The 19,750-nt window shown below is 48.9% G+C and overlaps 1 long non-coding RNA gene and 1 pseudogene across 2 annotated transcripts in view; one reads left to right on the top strand and one right to left on the bottom strand.

The window, feature by feature from the left end:
* LOC138854906 (uncharacterized) overlaps nt 1-19,750 on the top strand; it is a 188,199-nt gene that overhangs the window by 73,257 nt on the left and 95,192 nt on the right. The window lies entirely within an intron of this gene.
* Nucleotides 6,794-6,912, bottom strand: LOC128700246 (5S ribosomal RNA; annotated as a pseudogene).

Here is a 19,750-nt window from a genome sequence, read left to right as displayed (position 1 = left end):
CAATACAGAGTGATCTATCAGGTCACAACACTGAGTAGCCTACCAGGTCACAATACAGAGTGATCTATCAGGTCACAACACTGAGTAGCGTACCAGGTCACAATACAGAGTGATCTATCAGGTCACAACACTGAGTAGCCTACCAGGTCACAATACAGAGGGATCTATCAGGTCACAACACTGAGTAGCCTACCAGGTCACAATACAGAGTGATCTATCAGGTCACAACACTGAGTAGCCTACCAGGTCACAATACAGAGGGATCTATCAGGTCACAACACTGAGTAGCCTACCAGGTCACAATACAGAGTGATCTATCAGGTCACAACACTGAGTAGCCTACCAGGTCACAATACAGAGTGATCTATCAGGTCACAACACTGAGTAGCCTACCAGGTCACAATACAGAGTGATCTATCAGGTCACAACACTGAGTAGCCTACCAGGTCACAATACAGAGTGATCTATCAGATCACAACACTGAGTAGCCTACCAGGTCACAATACAGAGTGATCTATCAGGTCACAACACTGAGTAGCCTACCAGGTCACAATACAGAGTGATCTATCAGGTCACAACACTGAGTAGCCTACCAGGTCACAATACAGAGTGATCTATCAGGTCACAACACTGAGTAGCCTACCAGGTCACAATACAGAGGGATCTATCAGGTCACAACACTGAGTAGCCTACCAGGTCACAATACAGAGTGATCTATCAGGACACAGCACTGAGCAACCTACCAGGTCACAATACAGAGTGATCTATCAGGTCACAGCACTGAGTAGCCTACCAGGTCACAATACAGAGTGATCTATCAGGTCACAACACTGAGTAGCCTACCAGGTCACAATACAGAGTGATCTATCAGGTCACAACACTGAGTAGCCTACCAGGTCACAATACAGAGTGATCTATCAGGTCACAACACTGAGTAGCCTACCAGGTCACAATACAGAGTGATTTATCAGGTCACAGCACTGAGCAACCTACCAGGTCACAATACAGAGTGATCTATCAGGTCACAGCACTGAGCAACCTACCAGGTCACAATACAGAGTGATCTATCAGGTCACAGCACTGAGTAACCTACCAGGTCACAATACAGAGTGATCTATCAGGTCACAGCACTGAGTAATGTATCAGGTCACAGCACTGAGCAACCTACCAGGTCACAATACAGAGTGATCTATCAGGTCACAGCACTGAGTAGCCTACCAGGTCACAATGCAGAGTGATCTATCAGGTCACAACACTGTGTAGCCTACCAGGTCACAATACAGAGTGATCTATCAGGTCACAGCACTGAGTAGCCTACCCGGTCACAATGCAGAGTGATCTATCAGGTCACAACACTGTGTAGCCTACCAGGTCACAATACAGAGTGATCTATCAGGTCACAACACTGAGTAGCCTACCAGGTCACAATACAGAGTGATCTATCAGGTCACAGCACTGAGTAACCTACCAGGTCACAATACAGAGTGATCTATCAGGTCACAGCACTGAGTAATGTATCAGGTCACAATATAGTGATCTATCAGGTCACAGCACTGAGTAGCCTACCAGGTCACAATACAGAGTGATCTATCAGGTCACAGCACTGAGTAACCTACCAGGTCACAATACAGAGTGATCTATCAGGTCACAGCACTGAGTAACCTACCAGGTCACAATACAGAGTGATCAGGTCACAGCACTGAGTAACCTACCAGGTCACAATACAGAGTGATCTATCAGGTCACAGCACTGAGTAATGTATCAGGTCACAGCACTGAGCAACCTACCAGGTCACAATACAGAGTGACCTATCAGGTCACAGCACTGAGTAGCCTACCAGGTCACAATACAGAGTGATCTATCAGGTCACAGCACTGAGTAGCCTACCAGGTCACAATACAGAGTGATCTATCAGGTCACAGCACTGAGTAACCTACCTGGTCACAATACAGAGTGATCTATCAGGTCACAGCACTGAGTAACCTACCAGGTCACAATACAGAGTGATCAGGTCACAGCACTGAGTAACCTACCAGGTCACAATATAGAGTGATCTATCAGGTCACAGCACTGAGTAGCCTACCAGGTCACAATACAGAGTGATCTATCAGGTCACAGCACTGAGTAGCCTACCAGGTCACAATACAGAGTGATCTATCAGGTCACAAAACTGAGTAGCCTACCAGGTCACAATACAGAGTGATCTATCAGGTCACAGCACTGAGCAACCTACCAGGTCACAATACAGAGTGATCTATCAGGTCACAGCACTGAGTAACCTACCAGGTCACAATACAGAGTGATCTATCAGGTCACAACACTGAGTAGCCTACCAGGTCACAATACAGAGTGATCTATCAGGTCACAGCACTGAGTAGCCTACCAGGTCACAATACAGAGTGATCTATCAGGTCACAGCACTGACTAACCTACCAGGTCACAATACAGAGTGATCAGGTCACAGCACTGAGTAACCTACCAGGTCACAATACAGAGTGATCTATCAGGTCACAGCACTGAGTAGCCTACCAGATCACAATACAGAGTGATCTATCAGGTCACAGCACTGAGTAACCTACCAGGTCACAATACAGAGTGATCAGGTCACAGCACTGAGTAACATACCAGGTCACAATACAGAGTGATCTATCAGGTCACAGCACTGAGTAGCCTACCAGGTCACAATACAGAGTGATCTATCAGGTCACAGCAATGAGTAATGTATCAGGTCACAGCACTGAGTAACCTACCAGGTCACAATACAGAGTGATCTATCAGGTCACAGCACTGAGTAACCAACCAGGTCACAATACAGAGTGATCTATCAGGTCACAGCACTGAGTAATGTATCAGATCACAGCACTGAGCAACCTACCAGGTCACAAAACAGAGTGATCTATCAGGTCACAGCACTAAGTAACCAACCAGGTCACAATACAGAGTGATCTATCAGGTCACAGCACTGAGTAATTTATCAGGTCACAGCACTGAGTAAGGTATCAGGTCACAGCACTGAACAATGTACCAGGTCAAAACTATTCAAAATCTTCAGACTTTCTTCCGTGTTCCTGACAACACAAAATACCACACCACTTCTTACCTCAACAATAATCACCGCCAAACAATCATTGAAACAATTCACACACATCACCACAGGATGCCGTGGCAGTAATCACAATATTTATCCTTTCCCACTCTCGTGAGTGCCAAAGGACGGAGCCTCGAGCCTTCAACCATCCCACACAAGGTATGCGCTCCACAAGCACAAAGCGCACAATTAATAAAAGTCCTCAATTTCGGTCAGTGACACTAGAAGCGTCACCCAAGAATAATATTAGCGAGCCTGAGCTGGGCTGCTGGGAACTGGTTCTTCCCAGAGGTTAGTATGACACTGAACCTCATATATTCAGAGTGTTGTACTTTCTGACCCACACAACAGAAGACATTTTATTTTTAATTTTGCTCACATACTTATTATTACACAACCCGCACATAGGAGAAAGAAGCTTATGATTACGTTTAAGTCCATTGAGGATCACTAGTCAGTAATCGAAGTCGGACTGGAACGTCGTCATGAGCTTCTTGCTCCTACATGCGGATTATTAATGAATTGTTCCAGTCACAGTATTGTGCCTTTTTCTTCATTACTACTACTACTACTACCACTATCGCCACCACCACCACTATTACTACTACCATTACTACGACGGGGTACACGGGGTAAAGATCACCAACAGATGCTGTAATTAGTGCTTTTCCAGGACTAAGAAAGTGTATACAGTTAGGCTCGACACATTTGATGTACGTGCTGTACCCCAGCACTAAGAGAGTACGTACTCTACGTACCCATTGTAGCACTGTGGTTGTGAGGTACCCCAGCACTAAGAGGGTACGTACCCAGTGTAGCACTGCGCTTGTGAGGTACCCCAGCACTAAGAGGGTACGTACCCAGTGTAGCACTGTGGTTGTGAGGTACCCCAGCACTAAGAGGGTACGTACCCAGTGTAGCACTGTGGTTGTGAGGTACCCAAGCACTAAGAGGGCACGTACCCAGTGTAGCACTGTGGTTGTGAGGTACCCCAGCACTAAGAGGGTACGTACCCAGTGTAGCACTGTGGTTGTGAGGTACCCCAGCACTAAGAGGGTACGTACCCAGTGTAGCACTGTGGTTGTGAGGTACCCTAGCACTAAGAGGGTACGTACCCAGTGTAGCACTGCGGTTGTGAGGTACTCCAGCACTAAGAGGGTACGTACCCACTGCAGCACTGCGGTTGTGAGGTACTCCAGCACTAAGAGGGTACGTACCCACTGCAGCACTGCGGTTGTGAGGTACCCCAGCACTAAGAGGGTACGTACTCACTGTAGCACTGCAGTTGTGAGGTACCCCAGCACTAAGAGGGTACGTACCCACTGCAGCACTGCGGTTGTGAGGTACCCCAGCACTAAGAGGGTACGTACCCACTGCAGCACTGTGGTTGTGAGGTACCCCAGCACTAAGAGGGTACGTACCCACTGCAGCACTGCGGTTGTGAGGTACTACAGCACTAAGAGGGTACGTACCCACTGCAGCACTGCGGTTATGAGGTACCCCAGCACTAAGAGGGTACGTACCCACTGTAGCACTGCAGTTGTGAGGTACCCCAGCACTAAGAGGGTACGTACCCACTGCAGCACTGCGGTTGTGAGGTACCCCAGCACTAAGAGTGTACGTACCCACTGTAGCACTGCGGTTGTGAGGTACCCCAACACTAAGAGGGTACGTACTCTACGTACCCACTGTAGCACTGCGGTTGTGAGGTACCCCAGCACTAAGAGGGTACGTACCCAATGCAGCACTGCGGTTGTGAGGTACCCCAGCACTAAGAGGGTACGTACCCACTGCAGCACTGTGGTTGTGAGGTACCCCAGCACTAAGAGGGTACGTACCCACTGCAGCACTGTGGTTGTGAGGTATCCCAGCACTAAGAGGGTTCGTACCCACTGTAGCACTGCGGTTGTGAGGTACCCCAGCACTAAGAGGGTACGTACCCACTGCAGCACTGTGGTTGTGAGGTACCCCAGCACTAAGAGGGTACGTACCCACTGCAGCACTGTCGTTGTGAGGTACCCCAGCACTAAGAGGGTACGTACCCACTGTAGCACTGCAGTTGTGAGGTACCCCAGCACTAAGAGGGTACGTACCCACTGCAGCACTGTGGTTGTGAGGTACCCCAGCACTAAGAGGGTACGTACCCACTGCAGCACTGTCGTTGTGAGGTACCCCAGCACTAAGAGGGTACGTACCCACTGTAGCACTGCAGTTGTGAGGTACCCCAGCACTAAGAGGGTACGTACCCACTGCAGCACTGTGGTTGTGAGGTATCCCAGCACTAAGAGGGTTCGTACCCACTGTAGCACTGCGGTTGTGAGGTACCCCAGCACTAAGAGGGTACGTACCCACTGCAGCACTGTGGTTGTGAGGTACCCCAGCACTAAGAGGGTACGTACCCACTGCAGCACTGTCGTTGTGAGGTACCCCAGCACTAAGAGGGTACGTACCCACTGCAGCACTGTCGTTGTGAGGTACCCCAGCACTAAGAGGGTACGTACCCACTGCAGCACTGTGGTTGTGAGGTACCCCAGCACTAAGAGGGTTCGTACCCACTGTAGCACTGTGGTTGTGAGGTACCCCAGCACTAAGAGGGTACGTACCCACTGCAGCACTGTCGCTGTGAGGTACCCCAGCTGATTCAAGACCTCGACTTTTCACAGAAATCAACAAATTTCGCCAAACACATCGCAGACTTTGGGGAAAAAAAAAAAGCCAACAACACAAACTTTGAGTTATGAAAAGTATGCGCGTGTAAACAACGGCAGCAGAGTAAAGGTACGACAAATATTTTTTTTTTCAATGTTTGAGAATAAAAACTGTCAACATGTGGATAGCGGAATTGCTTCAAGGGTAAGTTAAGCAGAAGTTAAACAGCAAATGTTGCTGCTTCATTTACTGTTGTGTTTTCTCTGTTATTCTATATTTGTTTAGTTATTTAATCTTATATTGTAAGAGAATCGTCATTGAGAACTTCTGTGTTATTCCCCCTCTTCCAGTTTCTTTTGGGTCGCGTATCTATGTCATTCTTCCCTCTTTACTGACTTCCCTGTCACTCTTCTCCCGTCCCAACTTTCCTCTCCTCATTTACCCCTTCTAATCTTCCATTCCTTCATTTACACATCCTCGCCCGTCTTTATTTACCACTTCTCCCTATCCTTGTTTCCTCTCCCGGTGCTTCCCTTCTATTCCCTCAGCTTCTCATTATGCTCCAGCTCTACCTAGCACCGGTCAATGCGACCTACAAGGCAAACCTCAACACACGTTTGCATTCGTTTAGCTCTCTCTCTCGAGTTATTAAATTGTCACCCGAGTCTCTGCTAGTAAATTTATCGAGGCCACGATAATCACTCTTCATGCCACGCGAAAATAGCTCAGCTATGAACGATAATTTCAGAGCTTGATCTGACGGTGTAAAGTTCACAGTATATTTTTCCCAAAGACTGTTTCAGTTGTAGCATAACTATGTTCTTTCTGCAAGCACAACTAAATGCCACCCATCTCTGTGCAAAAATTATATCATGCTGAAATAAGACCGGTGCAGGACTACTGGCCCATCTTTGGAGGTCAAGAGTACTCTTCCAGCCATTCCTGTTCTTTATCTTACCTAAAAGGCCGAAGGTTTACCTGGAGAGGGTTTCGAGGGTCAACACCCCCGCGGCTCGGTCCGAGACCAGGCCTCATGGTGGATCAGGGAAAGATTTATGCCAAAAGCATTTGGTGTTCCTAGGCGGTCACCCATCGAAATACTAACCAAACCCAACTTTGCTTAACTTCGCTGATCGGATGAGAAGTGGTGCGTTCAACGTGGTATGGTACCCAATAATGCCTCAATACCAGGTTAGGTATTACTAGATTACATTGTGTTAGGTTATATTACCTTAGGTTGTGCTATCAGATAATAAGGCTCAACACAGGGACACCTTTCGTCAACAAAGACTTCTGCCAAGCAACCATTACGTCACTAGATGTTTATGGAAGCTTACGTGTGGTCGATTCCGGGGACCACTGACACCTTTGTCCTGGTTCCAGACCACTTGTTCCCAACAGCTCGCTACGTTCTGGATTCGAACCCGGGTTCTTTGGGTTCAATACAGGGGCCGCAGACTGCAAGACAGGTGTGTTCACAAGTTTGAGGGCGAGTCATTAAATTGCCACCCGTTGCTCCGGGGGTAAATTTATGACGTCCAAACTAAGTGTTTACGCTTGGGAATAATTAATCTTTATGAGGTATACATATATTTCTTAGGAAATTCTCTCTCTCTCTCTCTCTCTCTCTCTCTCTCTCTCTCTCTCTCTCTCTGCGTCATTCGTGAACACCATAAAACATCGAAATGACTCTAATCTGTTTAAAACTTTTTCCAGACACGAGGCAGTACTGTAGACAGTCTTCCTCAGACGTCAGGCAGTACTGTAGACAGTCTTCCTTAGACGCCAGGCAGTACTGTAGACAGTCTTCCTCAGACGTCAGGCAGTACTGTAGACAGTCTTCCTTAGACGCCAGGCAGTACTGTAGACAGTCTTCCTTAGACGCCAGGCAGTACTGTAGACAGTCTTCCTTAGACGCCAGGCAGTACTGTAGACAGTCTTCCTTAGACGCCAGGCAGTACTGTAGACAGTCTTCCTCAGAAGCCAGGCAGTACTGTAGACAGTCTTCCTCAGACGTCAGGCAGTACTGTAGACAGTCTTCCTCAGACGCCAGGCAGTACTGTAGACAGTCTTCCTCAGAAGCCAGGCAGTACTGTAGACAGTCTTCCTCAGACGCCAGGCAGTACTGTAGACAGTCTTCCTCAGACGCCAGGCAGTACTGTAGACAGTCTTCCTCAGAAGCCAGGCAGTACTGTAGACAGTCTTCCTCAGACGCCAGGCAGTACTGTAGACAGTCTTCCTCAGACGCCAGGCAGTACTGTAGACAGTCTTCCTTAGACGCCAGGCAGTACTGTAGACAGTCTTCCTCAGACGCCAAGCAGTACTGTAGACAGTCTTCCTCAGACGCCAGGCAGTACTGTAGACAGTCTTCCTCAGACGCCAGGCAGTACTGTAGACAGTCTTCCTTAGACGCCAGGCAGTACTGTAGACAGTCTTCCTCAGAAGCCAGGCAGTACTGTAGACAGTCTTCCTCAGAAGCCAGGCAGTACTGTAGACAGTCTTCCTCAGACGCCAGGCAGTACTGTAGACAGTCTTCCATAGACGCCAGGCAGTACTATAGACAGTCTTCCTCAGAAGCCAGGCAGTACTGTAGACAGTCTTCCTCAGAAGCCAGGCAGTACTGTAGACAGTCTTCCTCAGAAGCCAGGCAGTACTGTAGACAGTCTTCCTCAGAAGCCAGGCAGTACTGTAGACAGTCTTCCTCAGAAGCCAGGCAGTACTGTAGACAGTCTTCCTCAGACGCCAGGCAGTACTGTAGACAGTCTTCCTCAGAAGCCAGGCAGTACTGTAGACAGTCTTCCTCAGACGCCAGGCAGTACTGTAGACAGTCTTCCTCAGACGCCAGGCAGTACTGTAGACAGTCTTCCTCAGACGCCAGGCAGTACTGTAGACAGTCTTCCTCAGACGCCAGGCAGTACTGTAGACAGTCTTCCTCAGACGCCAGGCAGTACTGTAGACAGTCTTCCTCAGACGCCAGGCAGTACTGTAGACAGTCTTCCTCAGACGCCAGGCAGTACTGTAGACAGTCTTCCTCAGAAGCCAGGCAGTACTGTAGACAGTCTTCCTCAGACGCCAGGCAGTACTGTAGACAGTCTTCCTCAGACGCCAGGCAGTACTGTAGACAGTCTTCCTCAGACGCCAGGCAGTACTGTAGACAGTCTTCCTCAGACGCCAGGCAGTACTGTAGACAGTCTTCCTCAGACGCCAGGCAGTACTGTAGACAGTCTTCCTCAGACGCCAGGCAGTACTGTAGACAGTCTTAGACAGTCTCCTCAGAAGCCAGGCAGTACTGTAGACAGAGGCAGTACTGTAGACAGTCTTCCTCAGACGCCAGGCAGTAGCCAGAAGCAGTACTGTAGACAGTCTTCCTCAGAAGCCAGGCAGTACTGTAGACAGTCTTCCTCAGAAGCCAGGCAGTACTGTAGACAGTCTTCCTCAGACGCCAGGCAGTACTGTAGACAGTCTTCCTCAGAAGCCAGGCAGTACTGTAGACAGTCTTCCTCAGACGCCAGGCAGTACTGTAGACAGTCTTCCTCAGACGCCAGGCAGTACTGTAGACAGTCTTCCTCAGACGCCAGCCAGGCAGTACTGTAGACAGTCTTCCTCAGACGCCAGGCAGTACTGTAGACAGTCTTCCTCAGAAGCCAGGCAGTACTGTAGACAGTCTTCCTCAGACGCCAGGCAGTACTGTAGACAGTCTTCCTCAGACGCCAGGCAGTACTGTAGACAGTCTTCCTCAGACGCCAGGCAGTACTGTAGACAGTCTTCCTCAGAAGCCAGGCAGTACTGTAGACAGTCTTCCTCAGAAGCCAGGCAGTACTGTAGACAGTCTTCCTCAGACGCCAGGCAGTACTGTAGACAGTCTTCCTCAGACGCCAGGCAGTACTGTAGACAGTCTTCCTCAGAAGCCAGGCAGTACTGTAGACAGTCTTCCTCAGAAGCCAGGCAGTACTGTAGACAGTCTTCCTCAGACGCCAGGCAGTACTGTAGACAGTCTTCCTCAGACGCCAGGCAGTACTGTAGACAGTCTTCCTCAGACGCCAGGCAGTACTGTAGACAGTCTTCCTCAGAAGCCAGGCAGTACTGTAGACAGTCTTCCTCAGAAGCCAGGCAGTACTGTAGACAGTCTTCCTCAGACGCCAGGCAGTACTGTAGACAGTCTTCCTCAGAAGCCAGGCAGTACTGTAGACAGTCTTCCTCAGACGCCAGGCAGTACTGTAGACAGTCTTCCTCAGACGCCAGGCAGTACTGTAGACAGTCTTCCTCAGAAGCCAGGCAGTACTGTAGACAGTCTTCCTCAGACGCCAGGCAGTACTGTAGACAGTCTTCCTCAGAAGCCAGGCAGTACTGTAGACAGTCTTCCTCAGACGCCAGGCAGTACTGTAGACAGTCTTCCTCAGACGCCAGGCAGTACTGTAGACAGTCTTCCTCAGAAGCCAGGCAGTACTGTAGACAGTCTTCCTCAGACGCCAGGCAGTACTGTAGACAGTCTTCCTCAGACGCCAGGCAGTACTGTAGACAGTCTTCCTCAGAAGCCAGGCAGTACTGTAGACAGTCTTCCTCAGACGCCAGGCAGTACTGTAGACAGTCTTCCTCAGACGCCAGGCAGTACTGTAGACAGTCTTCCTCAGAAGCCAGGCAGTACTGTAGACAGTCTTCCTCAGACGCCAGGCAGTACTGTAGACAGTCTTCCTCAGACGCCAGGCAGTACTGTAGACAATCTTCCTCAGACGCCAGGCAGTACTGTAGACAGTCTTCCTCAGACACCAGGCAGTACTGTAGACAATCTTCCTCAGACGCCAGGCAGTACTGTAGACGCCAGGCAGTACTGTAGACAGTCTTCCTCAGAAGCCAGGCAGTACTGTAGACAGTCTTCCTCAGACGCCAGGCAGTACTGTAGACAGTCTTCCTCAGACGCCAGGCAGTACTGTAGACAGTCTTCCTCAGAAGCCAGGCAGTACTGTAGACAGTCTTCCTCAGACGCCAGGCAGTACTGTAGACAGTCTTCCTCAGACGCCAGGCAGTACTGTAGACAGTCTTCCTCAGACGCCAGGCAGTACTGTAGACAGTCTTCCTCAGAAGCCAGGCAGTACTGTAGACAGTCTTCCTCAGACGCCAGGCAGTACTGTAGACAATCTTCCTCAGACGCCAGGCAGTACTGTAGACAGTCTTCCTCAGAAGCCAGGCAGTACTGTAGACAGTCTTCCTCAGACGCCAGGCAGTACTGTAGACAGTCTTCCTCAGACGCCAGGCAGTACTGTAGACAGTCTTCCTCAGAAGCCAGGCAGTACTGTAGACAGTCTTCCTCAGAAGCCAGGCAGTACTGTAGACAGTCTTCCTCAGACGCCAGGCAGTACTGTAGACAGTCTTCCTCAGACGCCAGGCAGTACTGTAGACAGTCTTCCTCAGACGCCAGGCAGTACTGTAGACAGTCTTCCTCAGACGCCAGGCAGTACTGTAGACAGTCTTCCTCAGACGCCAGGCAGTACTGTAGACAGTCTTCCTCAGAAGCCAGGCAGTACTGTAGACAGTCTTCCTCAGAAGCCAGGCAGTACTGTAGACAGTCTTCCTCAGACGCCAGGCAGTACTGTAGACAGTCTTCCTCAGACGCCAGGCAGTACTGTAGACAGTCTTCCTCAGACGCCAGGCAGTACTGTAGACAGTCTTCCTCAGAAGCCAGGCAGTACTGTAGACAGTCTTCCTCAGACGCCAGGCAGTACTGTAGACAGTCTTCCTCAGACGCCAGGCAGTACTGTAGACAGTCTTCCTCAGACGCCAGGCAGTACTGTAGACAGTCTTCCTCAGACGCCAGGCAGTACTGTAGACAGTCTTCCTCAGACGCCAGGCAGTACTGTAGACAGTCTTCCTCAGACGCCAGGCAGTACTGTAGACAGTCTTCCTCAGACGCCAGGCAGTACTGTAGACAGTCTTCCTCAGACGCCAGGCAGTACTGTAGACAGTCTTCCTCAGACGCCAGGCAGTACTGTAGACAATCTTCCTCAGACGCCAGGCAGTACTGTAGACAATCTTCCTCAGACGTCAGGCAGTACTGTAGACAATCTTCCTCAGACACCAGGCAGCACTGTAGACAATCTTCCTCAGACGCCAGGCAGTACTGTAGACAGTCTTCCTCAGACGCCAGGCAGTACTGTAGACAGTCTTCCTCAGACGCCAAGCAGTACTGTAGACAATCTTCCTCAGACACCAGGCAGCACTGTAGACAATCTTCCTCAGACGCCAGGCAGTACTGTAGACAATATTCCTCAGACGTCAGGCAGTACTGTAGACAATCTTCCTCAGACGCCAGGCAGTACTGTAGACAATCTTCCTCAGACGTCAGGCAGTATTGTAGACAAGTCTTCCTCAGACGTCAGGCAGTACTGTAGACAGTCTTTCTCAGACGCCAGGCAGTACTGTAGACAGTTTTCCTCAGACGCCAGGCAGTACTGTAGACAATCTTCCTCAGAAGCCAGGCAGTACTGTAGACAATCTTCCTCAGAAGCCAGGCAGTACTGTAGACAATCTTCCTCAGAAGCCAGGCAGTACTGTAGACAATCTTCCTCAGAAGCCAGGCAGTACTGTAGACAATCTTCCTCAGAAGCCAGGCAGTACTGTAGACAATCTTCCTCAGACGCCAGGCAGTACTGTAGACAATCTTCCTCAGACGCCAGGCAGTACTGTAGACAATCTTCCTCAGACGTCAGGCAGTACTGTAGACAATCTTCCTCAGAAGCCAGGCAGTACTGTAGACAATCTTCCTCAGAAGCCAGGCAGTATTGTAGATAGTCTTCCTCAGAAGCCAGACAGTACTGTAGACAGTCTTCCTCAGACGCCAGGGAGTACTGTAGACAGTCTTCCTCAGACGCCAGGCAGTACTGTAGACAGTCTTCCTCAGAAGCCAGGCAGTACTGTAGACAGTCTTCCTCAGACGCCAGGCAGTACTGTAGACAATCTTCCTCAGACGCCAGGCAGTACTGTAGACAGTCTTCCTCAGACGCCAGGCAGTACTGTAGAGTCTTCTTCAGACGCCAGGCAGTACTGTAGACAGTCTTCCTCAGAAGCCAGGCAGTACTGTAGACAATCTTCCTCAGACGTCAGGCAGTACTGTAGACAGTCTTCCTCAAACACCAGGCAGTACTGTAGACAATCTTCCTCAGACGTCAGGCAGTACTGTAGACAGTCTTCCTCAGACGTCAGGCAGTACTGTAGACAGTCTTCCTCAGACGCCAGGCAGTACTGTAGACAGTCTTCCTCAGACGCCAGGCAGTACTGTAGACAGTCTTCCTCAGACGCCAGGCAGTACTGTAGACAGTCTTCCTCAGACGCCAGGCAGTACTGTAGACAGTCTTCCTCAGACACCAGGCAGTACTGTAGACAATCTTCCTCAGACGCCAGGCAGTACTGTAGACAATCTTCCTCAGACGTCAGGCAGTACTGTAGACAATCTTCCTCAGACGTCAGGCAGTACTGTAGACAGTCTTTCTCAGACGCCAGGCAGTACTGTAGATAGTCTTCCTCAGACGCCACGCAGTACTGTAGACAATCTTCCTCAGACGTCAGGCAGTACTGTAGACAGTCTTCCTCAGACGTCAGGCAGTACTGTAGACAATCTTCCTCAGACGACAGGCAGTACTGTAGACAATCTTCCTCAGACGTCAGGCAGTACTGTAGACAATCTTCCTCAGACGTCAGGCAGTACTGTAGACAATCTTCCTCAGACGCCAGGCAGTACTGTAGACAGTCTTCCTCAGACGTCAGGCAGTACTGTAGACAGTCTTCCTCAGACGTCAGGCAGTACTGTAGACAATCTTCCTCAGACGTCAGGCAGTACTGTAGACAATCTTCCTCAGACGTCAGGCAGTACTGTAGACAATCTTCCTCAGACGTCAGGCAGTACTGTAGACAGTCTTTCTCAGACGTCAGGCAGTACTGTAGACAATCTTCCTCAGACGTCAGGCAGTACTGTAGACAATCTTCCTCAGACGCCAGGCAGTACTGTAGACAATCTTCCTCAGACGCCAGGCAGTACTGTAGACAGTCTTCCTCAGACGTCAGGCAGTACTGTAGACAATCTTCCTCAGACGCCAGGCAGTACTGTAGACAATCTTCCTCAGACGCCAGGCAGTACTGTAGACAATCTTCCTCAGACGTCAGGCAGTACTGTAGACAGTCTTCCCCAGACGCCGGGCAGTACTGTAGATAATCTTCCTCAGACGCCAGGCAGTAGTGTAGATAATCTTCCTCAGACGTCAGGCAGTACTGTAGACCATCTTCCTCAGACGCCAGGCAGTACTGTAGACAATCTTCCTCAGACGCCAGGCAGTACTGTAGACAATCTTCCTCAGACGCCAGGCAGTACTGTAGACAATCTTCCTCAGACGTCAGGCAGTACTGTAGACAATCTTCCTCAGAAGCCAGGCAGTACTGTAGACAATCTTCCTCAGAAGCCAGGCAGTATTGTAGATAGTCTTCCTCAGAAGCCAGACAGTACTGTAGACAGTCTTCCTCAGACGCCAGGGAGTACTGTAGACAGTCTTCCTCAGACGCCAGGCAGTACTGTAGACAGTCTTCCTCAGAAGCCAGGCAGTACTGTAGACAGTCTTCCTCAGACGCCAGGCAGTACTGTAGACAATCTTCCTCAGACGCCAGGCAGTACTGTAGACAGTCTTCCTCAGACGCCAGGCAGTACTGTAGAGTCTTCTTCAGACGCCAGGCAGTACTGTAGACAGTCTTCGTCAGAAGCCAGGCAGTACTGTAGACAGTCTTCCTCAGACGCCAGGCAGTACTGTAGACAGTCTTCTTCAGACGCCAGGCAGTAATGTAGACAATCTTCCTCAGACGTCAGGCAGTATTGTAGACAAGTCTTCCTCAGACGTCAGGCAGTACTGTAGACAGTCTTTCTCAGACGCCAGGCAGTACTGTAGACAGTCTTCCTCAGACGCCAGGCAGTACTGTAGACAGTCTTCTTCAGACGCCAGGCAGTACTGTAGACAGTCTTCCTCTGAAGCCAGGCAGTACTGTAGACAGTCTTCCTCAGACACCAGGCAGTACTGTAGACAATCTTCCTCAGACGCCAGGCAGTACTGTAGACAATCTTCCTCAGACGTCAGGCAGTACTGTAGACAAGTCTTCCTCAGACGTCAGGCAGTACTGTAGACAGTCTTCCTCAGACGCCAGGCAGTACTGTAGACAGTCTTCCTCAGACGCCAGGCAGTACTGTAGACAATCTTCCTCAGACGTCAGGCAGTACTGTAGACAATCTTCCTCAGAAGCCAGGCAGTACTGTAGACAATCTTCCTCAGACGCCAGGCAGTACTGTAGACAATCTTCCTCAGACGCCAGGCAGTACTGTAGACAATCTTCCTCAGACGTCAGGCAGTGCTGTAGACAATCTTCCTCAGAAGCCAGGCAGTACTGTAGACAATCTTCCTCAGACGTCAGGCAGTACTGTAGACAGTCTTCCTCAGACGTCAGGCAGTACTGTAGACAATCTTCCTCAGATGTCAGGCAGTACTGTAGACAGTCTTCCTCAAACGCCAGGCAGTACTGTAGACAATCTTCCTCAGACGCCAGGCAGTACTGTAGACAATCTTCCTCAGACGTCAGGCAGTACTGTAGACAATCTTCCTCAGACGCCAGGCAGTACTGTAGACAATCTTCCTCAGACGCCAGGCCGTACTGTAGACAATCTTCCTCAGACGCCAGGCAGTACTGTAGACAATCTTCCTCAGACGTCAGGCAGTACTGTAGACAATCTTCCTCAGACGCCAGGCAGTACTGTAGACAATCTTCCTCAGACGCCAGGCAGTACTGTAGACAATCTTCCTCAGACGTCAGGCAGTACTGTAGAAAGTCTTCCCCAGACGCCAGGCAGTACTGTAGATAATCTTCCTCAGACGCCAGGCAGTAGTGTAGATAATCTTCCTCAGACGTCAGGCAGTACTGTAGACAATCTTCCTCAGACGCCATACAGTACTGTAGACAATCTTCCTCAGACGTCAGGCAGTACTGTAGACAGTCTTCCTCAGACGCCAGGCAGTACTGTAGATAATCTTCCTCAGACGCCAGGCAGTACTGTAGGCAATCTTCCTCAGACGCCAGGCAGTACTGTAGATAATATTCCTCAGACGCCAGGCAGTACTGTAGACAATCTTCCTCAGGCACCAGGCAGTACTGTAGACAACCTTCCTCAGACACCAGGCAGTACTGTAGAGAATATTCCTTAGACGCCAGGCAGTACTGTAGACAATCTTCCTCAGACGCCAGGCAGTACTGTAGATAATCTTCCTCAGACGCCAGGCAGTACTGTAGACTATCTTCCTCAGACGCCAGGCAGTACTGTAGATAATCTTCCTCAGACGCCAGGCAGTACTGTAGACAATCTTCCTCAGACGCCAGGCAGTACTGTAGATAATCTTCGTCAGACGCCAGGCAGCACTGTAGACAATCTTCCTCAGACGCCAGGCAGTACTGTAGACAATATTCCTCAGACGTCAGGCAGTACTGTAGACAATCTTCCTCAGACGCCAGGCAGTACTGTGGACAATCTTCCTCAGAGGTCAGGCAGTACTGTAGACAGTCTTCCTCAGACGCCAGGCAGTACTGTAGATAATCTTCCTCAGACGCCAGGCAGTACTGTAGACAATCTTCCTCAGACGCCAAGGAGTACTGTAGATAATCTTCCTCAGACGCCAGGCAGTACTGTAGACAATCTTCCTCAGACGCCAGGCAGTACTGTAGACAATCTTCCTCAGACGCCAGGCAGTACTGTAGACAATCTTCCTCAGACACCAGGCAGCACTGTAGACAATCTTCCTCAGACGCCAGGCAGTACTGTAGACAATCTTCCTCAGACGCCAGGCAGTACTGTAGATAATCTTCCTCAGACGCCAGGCAGTACTGTAGACAATCTTCCTCAGACGCCAGGCAGTACTGTAGATAATCTTCCTCAGACGCCAGGCAGTACTGTAGACAGTCTTCCTCAGACGCCAGGCAGTACTGTAGACAATCTTCCTCAGAAGCCATGCAGTACTGTAGACAATCTTCCTCAGACGTGAGTCAATTCTTGGGGTTCACTCTTGACCTCCAAAAAGCACCGTCACATTAATAGCAAAAAAAAGCTTTCTCTGAACGTGTTTGCTTGGATTTCATCCTCTTTCCTGCAACATTGCAAGCTCCTGGTGTGTTGATTGCAACATAGGAGCGATTTTTGCATATTATTAAGGGTAAAGAATATTTTTTCTTCAACTAATAACACAAGTAAAGACTTAAAGAGCCTTAAAATTTTGTAAATATATATAAGGAAATGATGATAGATTATATATGGAAGAAATAATAAAACGCGTGATTGCAAACATGAAAAAAAAAATACCACAGTGAAAATCGAAATATAACCTGAGTGTGGAGCACCCTTCTGGCAAGACAGTGATGGAGTGAATGATGGTGAAAGTTTTTCTTTTTCGGGCCACCCTGCCTTGGTGGGAATCGGCCGGTGTGATAATAAAAAAAAAAAAATTATTACGGGAAGCGTTAAACCTGTAGGAATTATACAGCACCTGTGGATAGGGGGAGGGTAATGGAAGGCATTTAGGTTCACTTCATCTAACTGGATCAAGGATCCAATTTCCTAGATCAAGAGCCCCTCACCAGCATCAAGGAACCTTCCTTGAGGTGGGGGGGGGGAGAGAGAGGTTTAAGCACATTAAGCGCTCAGGTTTTATTACCTATATTCACTGTGGTATTTTTTTCGTAGATGATATACATATTAAACCGCGTTGCTCACTACCAACACAGTTCTGAAATAAGTCTATCAGACATTTATTTTTGGAAGGTCAGTTGCGTGCTTAAGTAAATTGGTTATTGTATAGGAGGACTAATGAGAGTTTACGATAACTCTATTGTTTTCCCACAACTGTTTTCTTGCGTTTCACTGTTGAGCAGTATTTTAGTGGCTATTGTGGTGCTTGGTAACGTACATCACACAGGTAACCCTGGTATTACTCCCTCGTAACCCTTATCTTATAACTGGTATTACTCCCTGGTAACCGTGATCTCATAACTGGTATTACTCCCTGGTAACCGTGATCTCATAACTGGTATTACTCCCTGGTAACCGTGATCTCATAACTGGTATTACTCCCTGGTAACCGTGATCTCATAACTGGTATTACTCCCTCGTAACCCTTATCTTATAACTGGTATTACTCCCTGGTAACCGTGATCTCATAACTGGTATTACTCCCTGGTAACCGTGATCTCATAACTGGTATTACTCCCTGGTAACCGTGATCTCATAACTGGTATTACTCCCTGGTAACCGTGACCTCATAACTGGTATTACTCCCTGGTAACCGTGACCTCATAACTGGTATTACTCCCTGGTAACCGTGACCTCATAACTGGTATTACTCCCTGGTAACCGTCATCTCATAACTGGTATTACTCCCTGGTAACCGTTATCTCATAACTGGTATTACTCCCTGGTAACCGTGACCTCATAACTGGTATTACTCCCTGGTAACCGTCATCTCATAACTGGTATTACTCCCTGGTAACCGTCATCTCATAACTGGTATTACTCCCTGGTAACCGTGATCTCATAACTGGTATTACTCCCTGGTAACCGTGTTCTCATAACTCTTATTACTCCCTGGTAACCGTGATCTCATAAGTGGTATTACTCCCTGGTAACCGTGATCTCATAACTGGTATTACTCCCTGGTAACCGTGACCTCATAACTGGTATTACTCCCTGGTAACCATGACCTCATAACTGGTATTACTCCCTGGTAACCGTGACCTCATAACTGGTATTACTCCCTGGTAACCGTGACCTCATAACTGGTATTACTCCCTGGTAACCATGACCTCATAACTGGTATTACTCCCTGGTAACCGTGACCTCATAACTGGTATTACTCCCTGGTAACCGTGACCTCATAACTGTTATTACTCCCTGGTAACCGTCATCTCATAACTGGTATTACTCCCTGGTAACCGTCATCTCATAACTGGTATTACTCCCTGGTAACCGTGACCTCATAACTGGTATTACTCCCTGGTAACCGTGACCTCATAACTGGTATTACTCCCTGGTAACCGTCATCTCATAACTGGTATTACTCCCTGGTAACCGTCATCTCATAACTGGTATTACTCCCTGGTAACCGTCATCTCATAACTGGTATTACTCCCTGGTAACCGTGATCTCATAACTGGTATTACTCCCTGGTAACCGTGACCTCATAACTGGTATTACTCCCTGGTAACCGTGACCTCATAACTGGTATTACTCCCTGGTAACCGTGACCTCATAACTGGTATTACTCCCTGGTAACCGTCATCTCATAACTGGTATTACTCCCTGGTAACCGTGACCTCATAACTGGTATTACTCCCTGGTAACCGTGACCTCATAACTGGTATTACTCCCTGGTAACCGTGATCTCATAACTGGTATTACTCCCTGGTAACCGTGACCTCATAACTGGTATTACTCCCTGGTAACCGTCATCTCATAACTGGTATTACTCCCTGGTAACCGTCATCTCATAACTGGTATTACTCCCTGGTAACCGTGACCTCATAACTGGTATTACTCCCTGGTAACCGTCATCTCATAACTGGTATTACTCCCTGGTAACCGTCATCTCATAACTGGTATTACTCCCTGGTAACCGTGACCTCATAACTGGTATTACTCCCTGGTAACCGTCATCTCATAACTGGTATTACTCCCTGGTAACCGTCATCTCATAACTGGTATTACTCCCTGGTAACCGTGACCTCATAACTGGTATTACTCCCTGGTAACCGTCATCTCATAACTGGTATTACTCCCTGGTAACCGTCATCTCATAACTGGTATTACTCCCTGGTAACCGTGACCTCATAACTGGTATTACTCCCTGGTAACCGTCATCTCATAACTGGTATTACTCCCTGGTAACCGTCATCTCATAACTGGTATTACTCCCTGGTAACCGTCATCTCATAACTGGTATTACTCCCTGG

The sequence above is a fragment of the Cherax quadricarinatus genome, chromosome 74 (assembly GCF_038502225.1).
Source record: "Cherax quadricarinatus isolate ZL_2023a chromosome 74, ASM3850222v1, whole genome shotgun sequence".
NCBI classification, from domain to species: Eukaryota; Metazoa; Arthropoda; class Malacostraca; order Decapoda; family Parastacidae; genus Cherax; species Cherax quadricarinatus.
This window is presented reverse-complemented; position numbering and strand designations above follow the sequence as displayed.